This window comes from Saimiri boliviensis, chromosome 21, assembly GCF_048565385.1.
Source record: "Saimiri boliviensis isolate mSaiBol1 chromosome 21, mSaiBol1.pri, whole genome shotgun sequence".
Taxonomy (NCBI): domain Eukaryota; kingdom Metazoa; phylum Chordata; class Mammalia; order Primates; family Cebidae; genus Saimiri; species Saimiri boliviensis.
Window position 1 is genome coordinate 6873591 of NC_133469.1, and position 12515 is coordinate 6886105.

Consider the following 12515-nt stretch of genomic DNA (forward strand, 5'->3'; position numbering starts at 1 on the left):
CTGTCTCCCAAAGTGCTGGGAGAAATGTCTCTGTTACTCATAGTGGGTCCTTGGACAACAGCTGAGTCTATGCCCACAAAGTGACTCATGGGGACCCCTAGAAAACCTGTGCTCGGGAGGTGACTCCTGATGGGGCTGGTCCTACCAGAAAGGCCACTCATGCAATGGCAGGAATGTTGGGGGGTGCTTTGAGCCACGGGGTATTGGCTGGTCTCCCACCTCCAGGAAGGGGATGAAGCTGGAGGCTGAGTTCCACTTCCTGGCTGTTGATTCAGTCAATCGTGCCTACGCAATGGAACCCCAGTGAGAACTCTAGACACCAAAGCTCTGGGGAACATCCCTGATTGGCACCTCTCTGTGGGTGGTCACCCACCCATGTGCTGGGAAGGAAACCAGTCCCTGGGGCTGACGGAAGCCTCCCAGGACTCGCCGTAGGTAGCTCCCTCTGTATCTGGCTATTACTTGTATATTTTTGCCATAATAACACAGTCATTGTAAATGTAGCACTTTCCTGAATTGTTTTAGAGATTTACTGAGACTGAAGAAGTTCCTGGGGACCCCTGACTTGGTAGCCAGCTGGCCGGAAGTGGCAGTGGCTTGGGCACCCTGACTTTGCAGCTGGGGTCCTTGTGAGGACAGTGCCGTTACCCGTGGAGTGTGGCTGACTCCAGGTAGTTTGTGTTCCAAGTCATTGCACAAAGAAATAACACAACACAATGTTGAAATGTTAAACACCCGAGAGCTGCTGGACGATTTTAATTTCTAACAGTGTATTTCAATGTAAATGGAATTAAATGGAATAAAATACCAGTGGATGCTGTTAATACCGTAATTCTACAATGAAGATAAATTAAAATCCTGCATGGGGCTGACCAAGGTCACGTGAAAATGCAAGCCCAAAACGCCTGAAAATATCTGAAGAAAATGAAAGAGACACATTGGCTGCTTAATAAATGACTTGATTTTTGGATTTCTTGAATACCTCACAGGTTTCTTGAATACCTTGTGGGCATAGAAATAAGAGCAGTGACAAAGCTGCAAATAATTGGAATAATTTAATTACTAAATAAAATAATACCAGAAAGAAACTCTTTATCATCTCCAATAACTCATAAACGTTACAAAAAAGTCTATCTTCATCTATGCTGCCAAAATCTCAACACATTCTCACAAGCAAAACTGAACAGAACATATTCTGTCGCTGAAACCTGGATTTATAATAGGAGCAAATGGGCGTACACACAGACACACACACAGTGTATGCCTCAGGACATGGGCACGGGGGCTGCGCTGCACGTACAGGGACCAGTTCTTTGTCTCTTCATGAGGAAAAAAAAAAAAGAAAGAGAAGGAGAGAGGAAAAGAGGAAGAAAAGGAAGGGAGGGAGGGAGGGAGGGGCAGACAGGCAAGGAAGAAGGAAGAAAGGAAGAATGGAAAGAAGGAGTGGGAAGGAAGAAGGGAAAGAAGGATGGAGGGGAAGGAAGGGAGGGAGGGAGGGAGGGGAAGGAAGGGAGGGAGGGAGGGAGGGAGGGAGGGAGGGAGGGGAAGAGAGGGAGGGAAGGAGAGAGGGAGGGACGGAGGGAGGGAGGGAGGGAGGAGTCTGTCTACGGCTGCACCAGCACCAGCATGAATGGGGGTTCTGCAGGGGCTAGTGACCGCCCCGCCCAGTCCCACCTGGACCTGGCTGCTGGTTGCTCCCCCTCCCTCCAAGCCCTGCCCCATCCATCCTGGAGCACTCCTGCCGCCTGTGTGCCCCGTGTGCTCCCTTCACCACTGGGCACCCGCCTTCTGCGGGGCACACCCTGGCTGTGTGTCTCTGCAGAGTTCTGTGTCACTCAGAAGGCACGAGGGACACCGTCTCCCTGGGGCCCTTCCTCCAGCGCCCAGTGCTGAGCAGCGATGCTGGCTGCCCAGTGCTGTCCTGGCACCTGGGCTGATGCCTTTTCCGAGATTCCCTGGGCTGCCCCAGCACACCTTGCACGCACCCCTGTCCCGCCCACAGATGGAAAGATCCCCGGGGCAGGAGCCAGCCTTAATCACCGCCAGGTCCCCTGCTCCTTGAGGTTGTCTACCTGAACTTCCAGAACCTGATGGACAAGGAAGGCAGTGCCCGTGATAAATCAGGTAGCTGACTGGCAATCACCACCTCCTCCCTATTCACTTTACTTAATAAATAGAAGGGCTGTAAAAGCTCAGGGCCTTTGTTCACTAGAAGCAAAGAGCCTCCGGCCCCTTCTTTCAGTAGAAACTTCTGTTTTGTCTTCAGTTCCGCAGGGGCCCTCCTACGTTCATGAGATAACTGTGGTATTCTACCACAGTGCACAGAGGTGACTGTAACATGGCCCCCGAACTTGAAAAGGACTGTCCTTGAAAATTAAACCATAAAACCAGCAGGCAGCTAAATCACAGCTGAATTTCAGAGTAGAGGTCATGAAGGAGATGACCACATCAGGGCCGGGGGGCGGGGGTTGGTGTCGTCCACAGAGGAGGGGTCAGTGCGGCTGTAAAGTCCCCACCTCCAGGGGCCTGGGCAAGGCCACCTCTCCCATTCATGAGGTCCTGGGTCTCCTGACCTAATCACCTCCCAAAGGCCCCACCTCCAGATACCACCCATCCCGTTGGAGCCTGAGGTTTCAATCTTCCCAGCTCCCGCTGTCTTCCACCTAAACTTCCTGATTCTGTTGAACACTTTGGCCTTTTGTGGTGCCCTTTCCAAATCCATCATCGCCTTCCCATCCTAAGAGCACACAGGTTCCCCTTGGGGAGCACCTCCCCCACTGTGAAGCCACCATGTGCCTCCAAGGAGCCATCCCCAGACCCAGAACCCACAAGAGGCTCTGATCGATTCCGCCAAAGGCGCTAATCCCATCACAGGGGCCATGGGTGTCATTCCATCCTGGGCCAGGGGTGGGAGAGTGAGAGAGTGCTTGCCTCAGGTCCCTTGGGCCAGGCTCTGGCTGGACAGGAGCCAGGTAGGGGTCAGAGCTGATCGTCAGAGAAGGGCCAAGCCCAGTTAGAGAGCTGAGCACCTCGCCCACTGCCTTTCAGCTGCATGGGCCATGCCTCTTCTACAGTCACGTCTATCTGGGCCTTTTTTTGCCCCTCGCCATGACGAGCATTCTAATCAACTTAAATCAAGACCAGGAAAACCGAAATATTCAAAAGAGCAACGGGAAACAAATACTAATAAGACACAGCCGGTTCTGAAACGAAAGAATACATCTTCATTAAAGGGAATAAAAGATAATTTGAATAAATGGAGCACAGTACTTTGTTGCTGAATAAAAATAAAATATTGGATATTATTTTTGCTAAATTAATTTGCTATTTAATGTAATTCCAATCAAGATTTCCATGAAGATTGTTCTTAAAATGTGGCAAAAATCATCCCTAAGTTTATTTAGGGGGAAAACACATATATTAACATTTTCAATGTGTAAGTGAAGGATCATAGCGGGAATCTGTCCCACCAGATACCAAACCGTATCCCAAAACTATAGAAATAAAGCCACGGATGCCAGGATAGGAAAACACTCGTGGACCAGGACCAATATCCTAAGAGAGCCTTTGCTCAGCAAGGGATCAAGTTTATAAAACGGCTGGGCACAGTGGCTCAGGCCTGTAATCCCAGCATTTTGGGAGGCCGAGAAGGGCCAGTCACCCAGGTCAGGAGTCGGAATCCAGCCTGGCCAACATGGCGAAACCCTGTCTCTACTAAAATTACGAAAATTAGCCAGGCGCATTGGCGGGTGCCCGTAATTCCAGCTACTCAGGAGGCTGAGGCAGGAGAATCACCTGAACCCGGGAGGCAGAGGTTACAGGGAGTTACAAGACAACGCGGGAGGGTGGATGGTTCCACAAAAGAGATTGGGGAAAGCAGCCTTCGCAGTTAAGATTCAGCTGGATTCCGACTCACACAGGTGCAAAGATACCTTCCAAATCCAACGAAGAGTTAAAGGCCTGAGGCTCGTCAACAATGGACCACACACCGGGGAGCATTTAGCTGGCCTCAGAGGAGAAAGTCAGCCACAGGGTGAGTCACGCAGGAACGCACCTCCTCCCGCGCACACAGGACTGGAGTGAGGACAGAGGCTCCCCGGGCGCTGGGACCGTCCGTCCTGGCGTGGGGTGCTAGTTAGGGGTTTTCTTCTTAAATGTTTTTTTCTTTTTAAAAACTGAAAGGCTGTTTTCTTCACCTTTTCTGATGTATCCTCCTGGTTGCTGCATACACCCTCCGCCCGAGGGACCTGCCCCACCTCATCGCAATGCGCCGGGAGCTTCTCAGACAAGGCTTCCTGGGGCCGTGCTTGGCTCCAGGTGGGACGTCCCGTAGGACGTACAGAATCTGGGAACATGGGCTTGGGGTAGAACCGGGGGAGCTGGTGCAGGGCTCTTCCTCTGTCACCCCTTCTCCTGGAGTCACATGATATTAGATTTTGGAAGGAGGCAGGTTTGAGTTTTACTTTAGATTTTCAACATTACAAAAGGAGAAAAAAATTATCCCAACCTGAAAAAGAAAGGAGAGAGAGAAAGAAATAAAATGTCAGATCTGCAAATGTGCCGCATTCTAAATTATCCGAGCACTTGCTCTAATTAGTATTCCGAGCTAGGGAGAGCAGAAAGTCAAAATCTCCATTTAAATGAAGATCTTCACAGCCCCTGGCGGGGGCCTTCCTGGTACTTCCAGGGTCTGAGGATTCAAGGCCCCAGGTGACCCTGGGCCAGGCTCCCTGTCTCTTGGGAAGGCGGAAGGTGGAAGCCTCAGGGTGGGCTTGCAGGGTGGGCTTGCTTTCTTCGCTAGCTTAGGTGCTCGAGTGAGAGGGCTACCAGGTGGTTCAGGCCGTGAGGCTGAGGTCGTGCCTGCTCGTTGGTAACTGTGGAATTGATTTTGAATGCAGAGAGCTTGGCATTCATTGAGGATCAGTCGATTGCCATGCATGCACAGAAAAGGCTATCCCTTTCAAGGGACTCTGGGGCCCTGTGTGTTTACTCTCCCTCTCTATAGGAACCTGACTAAGGACAGTCCCTGAGACACACTCATCCTCCCCAGGGCCATTGCCCCGAAGCCTCTGCGAACCTTGCTGATGGTTCACATGGGCCCTTCAGGCCATGGTGGGAGGTGCTGGGGTTTGGTCTACAGTGGCTCACGCACTGCCAAGGCGTAGACGCCAACGCAGAGGCGCTGTCACAAGCAGCCCAGAGGACTAGCTGGCTTGGTAAACATTTGAGCCACGCAATCTGGCCGTGGGAGGCCCCAGCTCTGCAGGTGTGCAATCCCTCCAGGATGCACTCAGGCAATGTTCCCTCCTTGCCGGGAGCTCCACACGGAGGTGCCTGTGGGGCACCAGCTGAGCTAAGGTCACCTCATTTCTGTGGTCATGTCCCTCCCCCTCTGTGAGTGACAGGTGAATGACAAGAGTGGCAGTGACAATAGCTGCCCCCCACTGCAGGGTTCCCATGTGGAGGCCCTGCCTGTGTGACCTCCAGTCTTCCCAGCTTCTCAGCAAGTGGGCTTCAGGACCCCCGTTTTCCAAACGGAAAAGCAGAACAACCCTGGCCTTGAGAGGCACTGAATGAGAGACTCATCAAGAGCCACGCAGCGCAGCCCAGAAGGCGTCGGGTATCAGACTTCCAATCCCTGGAACTTCCGCTGCATCCCAGACCTTCCAGTGCCTTCGCAAACAGGCTGAGACCTTTTCTGGAACAAGGAAAATGGTAATAAATACATGCGATGTCGTCGTCTGTGCGCGGGTTGGTCTTGCCCACGTGGAGCCGCGGTTTGCCGAGTGATGATCCCACATCGGGGAACCATGCTCTGTGCTGAGCGTCTGCCTGTCACTTCATCCTCAGGCAGGGATGAGGAAAAAAAAAAAAAACGCTGCCTTAGGAATGTGGCAACTGGCATGTAACAAGGTTCAGTAAATTCCCCAAATCTCACACCCAGTCCTTCCAGAGCCAGCCTCCAGTGTGCCCACGATCTTGGCCTCCACCTGGGCTCTCCGGGGTATTATACATAAATTCTCGGTGCCGCAGAAGTAGCACTTGAATATAAATTTCATTTACTTCTATAGGAGGGTGCGGCTGACAGATGGAGTCATGGCGAGCTCATACCTGGACAAGGGAGGGGAAGGGGTTCTTATTCCTGATGCAGGTACCCCCTACTGCTCTGTCATTTCCCCTATTGGCCAAGGCTAGACCACACAGTCGAAGCTAATTCCGACTGGCTATTTTAAAGAGAGCAGGGGTAAGAGCCAGAGTGGCGGGGCGGGTAGTTTGATGGGAAGGACAGTTACAGAACAGATCAGTACAGGTGACCGGATCAGGTGACCAGATGAGTCAGGACGGAGCAGGGGACTGATGTGAACTACTGATTAGAACTGGTGAAAAAGGTTGTTTGCCAAAACTACAAGGAAGTTAAACTTTAATATGGAGAATTGAAGAACAAGAGAGCTGAGCGTACTGACACACTGATCCTTTGAAGAGAAACTTGGAGTTCACTGGATCTAACACGGGGCTGTGTGTCCACACTAGAACGATGCAGGCCACGCAGGGTGTCAGGTGTTAGAGCCTGGGCAAGAGCCTGGGCTTCCGTCTCCTCCACAAAACGTTTCCCCTTTTAGCTGCACTGAGCATTCCCGGATACAGGAAGACGTTGGATGTCGGACATACTTTTTTGCTTTTCTTTTGTTAATTGGCAAGGTTCCCACGTTTTCCTACCATCCAACTGACCTTTCCTGCGTCTCTCCCCCAACTCAGTCTCGTTTCACCTGCACAGGCTCTTCTCCGTTCGCCCAGGCCCTGCCTCACATGTCTTAACCTCTCACTCACTCATTCATCTGCTCATTCATTACCTCAGCCAGCCTGTGTGGGCCACCGCCAAGCAGCAGGCTGTTGGCTCCAGATGAAGGGCACTGAGATCAAACCGAACATCAAAGTGTGGGGCAGCAGCAGCACAGGCTTGAAGGCGCCCCTGCCTGGGCGTGCACAGGCCTTTGGGATCTAAACTCAGCCTGCCTTGGAAAAGCTCGGAGCAAAGACAAGGTCACAAAATTCGGACTGGCTTCCGCCTCTTTTTCCATCAGCCACTACTATTTCTCCCACAGGGCCCTGAGCCTCAACCCCACCTGGGCACACAGGGAGCCCTGTCCTCTTTCTGGAGAGCCTTGGGGGTAGGTCCAGATAGAGGCCGGTCCGTGCATTGTGGGAGGAGCCATAGCCATCATCCGAAATGCTTCCTGGCCGCTAGGCCACATCCATGAACAAATCACCACTGATCACTTGTTTATGCAAGATGAGAAAGTCAATCTTTGAGGTTTTTGGCCAAGGCTGGAAGCAGGGCTATTTGTCATATGAGTAGGAAGTTCTGTGTCTGCAGCAGGGCTGAGTTTGAACTGCTCTGATAGGGGAAAACAATCCATTCGGTTAGATACGCTTTGCAGGTCCCTGGCTCCTCCACCTGAGGAAATTGGTTAGGAGACAAGACACTCTTTAGCTCATCCAGAAAGTCTCCAAAGCCTGATCATTTACTAACAAAGGTAGGATTTGAGGCTCTGCAGGGTCTACAGGCAGGTCCACTTCAGACGCCAGCCTTGTGATTCCCTGACAAAACCCTTGGCTCATTGTATTTGGGGGGCTTTACCGCCTGACGGGCCCCCCACCTGGACCCTCACTTTTGCACCCACCCAGGCTGCCGTTGGTGGCCCTGATGTCTCAGAACAGCGGGAGCAGCCTCCCGGGTCCCAGGAGCTGAGTGGTGTTGGTCAAGAGCAGCTCTGAAAAGCGCACACTTGAAGGAAGAGCTGGTAAGTGACTGGGGTCCCTGCGAGGCCTCCACATTCCAGCATTTAGTATACGCACTCAGCACGCGGAACCCTGGACCTCAACCCCACCTGGACACACGGGGACCCCTCTCCTCCTTCCAGAGGGCCTGAGGGTGGGCCCAGATCAAGGCTTTTCTGTGCATTATTGGAGGAGCCTTAGGCATCATCCTAAATGCTTCCTGGCCGCTACGCCACAAATTACCGCTAATCATTTGTTTCCACAAGGTGAGAGAGTCAATGTCTGAGTTTTTTCTCCTGCTGGTGAGGAGTCTAAGAACCGGGCTGCATCTGTAATGATAAGGAAAGGGAACTCACCACAAACTGCTGCCCACAGGAGGAACAGAAGAGTCGGATTCTGGATACGCATATTGTTTTTTATTTCTACACATTAATTTTAATTGTTTTGAAACAATTCAGTTTAGTGCCAAATGCTTTAAAAGTACTTCTCAGAATTGATGTGACTATGAAGTTGGCATTGTGTGTCTCCGTCCCACTGAACAAAAGCATCTATTTAAACATAGTTGGCATCCAGAAATGAAGGCACAAAAGGATCTCACTCCTCAAAGGCAGTGCTCCCTACTGAGGTGCTCTGGAGGGGCTTCCAGGGAGACAGGGAGGGGCTTCTGGGGAGACAGGAAGGGGCTTCTGGGGAGACAGGGAGGGGCTTCCAGGGAGACAGGGAGGGGCTTCTGGGGAGACATGGAGGGGCTTCCAGGCCTGGATGTCCCAAGCACTGAAAGACAGCAAGGAGGAGGGTGGATTTGGGGAACAGGAAAGGGAGTTCTTGTGACATGGTCCTGTCTGCCCGAGCGCAGCTCAGCTTCTGGAAGAATCCATTGCCAAGGCCATAGGGGGAGCTTTGGGTTCAGAGAAAGGCCAGGCAGCCTTCAAGAGACCACAGAGTCAGGACACCACAAGCCACATGGCAGTAGGCATTATTTATCTGTTTTTGAGCTGGGGGATGTGGTCTGGGTGTAGCTCCTGAGGCCAGGAGAGCAGAGGCTCACATGCTCAGGGTCAGCTTCTTCTGGGAACCCAGCCGCGGAGCTGGGAAGAGCCCAGGCCACAGGAAGGGGCCCCAGAAGTGCTCTGGTCCGCAGTCACAGCTGACTCTGGACTTCTCGGCCACCAGCACCCTCTCCACCAGTCACATCCTCCCAGCAGAGGTCCCAGCCTCAATAAGTGGAGGCCGTGACGCCAACGGCAGACCTTCAGAGTCCAGACGTGTTAGACCAGGGTGCCTGCTTCACCGCAGCACACAAGGATCGGCTTGTCACATGGCGGAAGGCAACAGGCCCGCCACCTGCCCCCACGGGCCCAGCACATCTCCTCCCCTGCCTCCCCTCTCCTCTGCCTTGCGCCCGGGGCTCCGGCTGGGGTCAGGAGCAAGTCACGTACATGATGCTGAGGAGGCAGCCTCCATGCTCCCCGGCATCCCGCGTTCCTGCTGGGCCCCTGGGTGGGCATTTGTGATCCCCCACCTGATCTTCTTCCAGCCTTCCTCCTTCCAATCCCCATCCCCACTTCGATGTTCAAAGTGATATCACTGCTATCATCTTCATTTTCTAACACTTGATAATTTAAGAAGTACTTTCAAATATAATAATTCGTTACACAAAGCGAATTTTAGGACAGAGATTCTTATTCAATGTTTATAGAAACACCATGGCTCAAAAAGGCAACATGACTTGATGAAAGTCACTTAGTATTAAAAATATATGTAGCAAAGCCGGCCCCTGGTTCTGGGCTGTTTTCTCCCCGCATTGCCCAGCACTCACTGCATTCATTCCAAATGCTTCACCGTGGCACTCAGGTACCCACAGGGTCTGGCCCCAATAAACCTGCGTCTCTGTTTCTCTTAGAGATCAGGTTCCTTCTGGGAATCAGCAAGGCCACAAATAGAAAGAGAACATGAGGGAACCAGGTCTGTGTTTTTCCTACGGAAAACACATACCATATGTTCATCTTGTTTGCTCTTTTGCTCTGGGGGCCAGGGAGCTCAGCACAGCCCCAAATGCAGCTCCATCTTCATAAGCATGCAAGACTCTAGGCTCTGCTGCCTGAACTTCACTTTCCCTGTACTTTCATTTTTTATTCTCTTAAAATTACCTTTTCTCTATCCCAGCATTGTAGGTATGCGTCACATACCTTTTGGATTTTTGCTCATTTTATCCACTGATAAGTATACTAGGCCCTGAGCAATTCCCAGAGCCTAGCCCTAGGCCAGATGCAGAGCAGGTAGTTACTAAATGAATCCATGAATGAACACGTGAATTGTTACTCTTGGTATCGTAAGCACCTATCAAAGCCACATCAAAATAGCTAATTTATGGAATACGTTGCTACGTAGTGGAATTGAGTCATTTCAAAATGGGAAAGCCTGACTCTGAAATGAAGCTCTTTGGCTTCCGCTTGGCCAGAACCAGGAGCGTAGCTGATTCTGGGCCCGGTGGGACCTCCTTCCTGGCCTTTTCCCCAAAGCTGGCAGCAGCAGGTCTCGTGCTTAGAGCAGCCACTGGTCCCTCCCTCCAGCACTAGCCTGGGTTTTAGCTCCTGGAAAGGGCTAGACGGGGTGAGGGGAGTTCAGTAAGGCAAACCTTCCTTGAGGCCCTCTCCAAATAAATTTTAAAATCTGAAGCTCTAATATATCAGAAAAGGGAAAACAAAATGATTGTTTCCAAAAGTTAGGATTGTCTACTTTAAAAAACAAGATATCATTACTAGGAGTAATAATATAATTCAGAATGACACCAATATCCCAGATAAGTAACTGTCTTATACATCAGAAAGGACTGGCTGCAGCAATCTCCATGTGTAACAGCAACAAAACAAATAAAATACATAGTCAGCAACTAACAAGAAATATCCGGGACAGATACCAAGGAACAGACGTGAAGAAAGATTTGAATAAATGGAAAGAAATATCATGCTCCCAGAGGGAAGAGCTCAACTTTTTGAAGATGTCAAACCTCACTAAATTAATTGGTAAAAAATTAGAATTTCAATGAAAATCTCAGTGGAACTTTACAAAATGGATCTTTGATTTGAAGTATTTTTTCTTAAAAAATAAAAAAGGTAGATAACCAAGAAACGTTGTCTTATCAAATAACTTTACATTAATAAAATAGTATGCTGCTTGCAGATAGAGAGAGACTGAAAGAGATCAGTGGAATTATAGAATACATAGTTTAGAAACCGGCCCAAGAATCCTCTGGAAGAATTGACATATGATAAAAATGGTATTTTGTTATCAGTTGGTAACAAATGGATTATTCTCTAAATTGTACTGAGAGCACTGAAGAAGTATTTATAAAATGATGTTAGTTACCTACCTCTACAGCAAAATAAATTCCAGATGGATTTAAAATGTACAGTTTGTACAAAACATAAAATATTGGAAATTCAAAAAGATGTCATTTTAAATAACCTTAGGACGTAAAAACAGTCTACTAGGCAAAGGCCTAAGGCAGAAGTCACAAGGAGAAAATATGGATGAATTCGACAACTTATGTTTTATTAAAATATTTCCTAAAACTCAGAAGAAAAAAATGATAAAGTCCCTCCATCCAGAGAAGAAATGGTTAAAAGGTGCCAATAAGCAAAATATCAAAGAAAAATATAAGCATGCAAAAATGTGCATATCCTCATTAGCACTCAAAGAAATGCAGATCGCAAAGCCAGGAGCCTCTTGTCAGCAAGGGGAGGAGGGAGTCACATTCGATTCCTGGGCTGAAGCACGGGCGGCTGGACCAGAGACCACGATATTCTGGCTCTGGGAGGGGCTCATAGGCATCCTTGCATTAAGATGCTGTCTAACTGATATGTTATAGAAGTATACGTATCAAATATTAAGGGAAAACTAAATACAATGTTTACTGGCAGGAAAGACAGTCATGTTTGTCTTTGACTCTCAGTTCTACCTGGCCTGGGGCCGCCCATCACTCCAGGTGAGATGCGGGTGGGTACACAGGGCCGGACCCGTGTCAGGCCTGCATCGGTATCTATCTGACGGGGTTCGGGCTTCCTTCCTGTGTCCCTGCTTTTCCTCACTTGTCTACCATAATCGTCTTTCTCTCCTGAATCTAAGAAGACATGAAGGACCCAGGTGCCATGAGGGTTGAGGTCTGAACCCCTTTGGGCCCGTCCTGTAAGTCCCTGCCTGGCCCCAAAGCTTTCAGGCCCTGGGAAGGCCTTGGCAGGCTCGCGTCACCCAGTGAGAGGAGGAGACATGAGAGAACAGCCAGGGTGTGCAAGGATGCCCACATGCCACGGAGAGAAGGGGAGCCCAGGGCACGGAGGCACAGGCCAGGCCCTGGAGTCTGCCTGGGCACCACTGGGAGAAGCGGAGCACCCAGCTCTGGGTCTGGCCCGGGCGGGGGCTGCAGCCACTCTTCCCTTTGCAGCCTCTGCTCTGCAGAAGCGGGCGCGGGCTGACTCCTGGGGCCTCGTGCTGCTGATGGGGAGGTCTCAGGGACGTGTGCCTTGGTGTGCTGGGAAACGGTGAGAACAGTACTGCCTCCGTGACATGGCAGGTGCATTGCCACCTGGGATAATGCCCACCTGGCAGGAAAGCCAGAGGCAGCCCTCCCTCCTGGCTTACAGGCCTGCAGGAGTGGCAGGGGAGGCCCCAGATGCCCAGGGGTATGGGAGCCTCACTTGCTTTCTGCAGGGCGCAGGCTCAGGTATGACCAGGGC

The 12515-nt window shown here is 50.7% G+C and overlaps 1 long non-coding RNA gene across 1 annotated transcript in view; it reads right to left on the bottom strand.

The window, feature by feature from the left end:
• Positions 1-1547: 1547 nt before the first annotated feature.
• The window catches only part of LOC104652139 (uncharacterized), a 96129-nt gene continuing 85161 nt past the window's right edge, over positions 1548-12515 (bottom strand). The window contains exon 4 of the long non-coding RNA XR_745487.3: positions 1548-4507. This is a non-coding gene — a long non-coding RNA (uncharacterized LOC104652139). The remainder of the gene's footprint in view (positions 4508-12515) is intronic.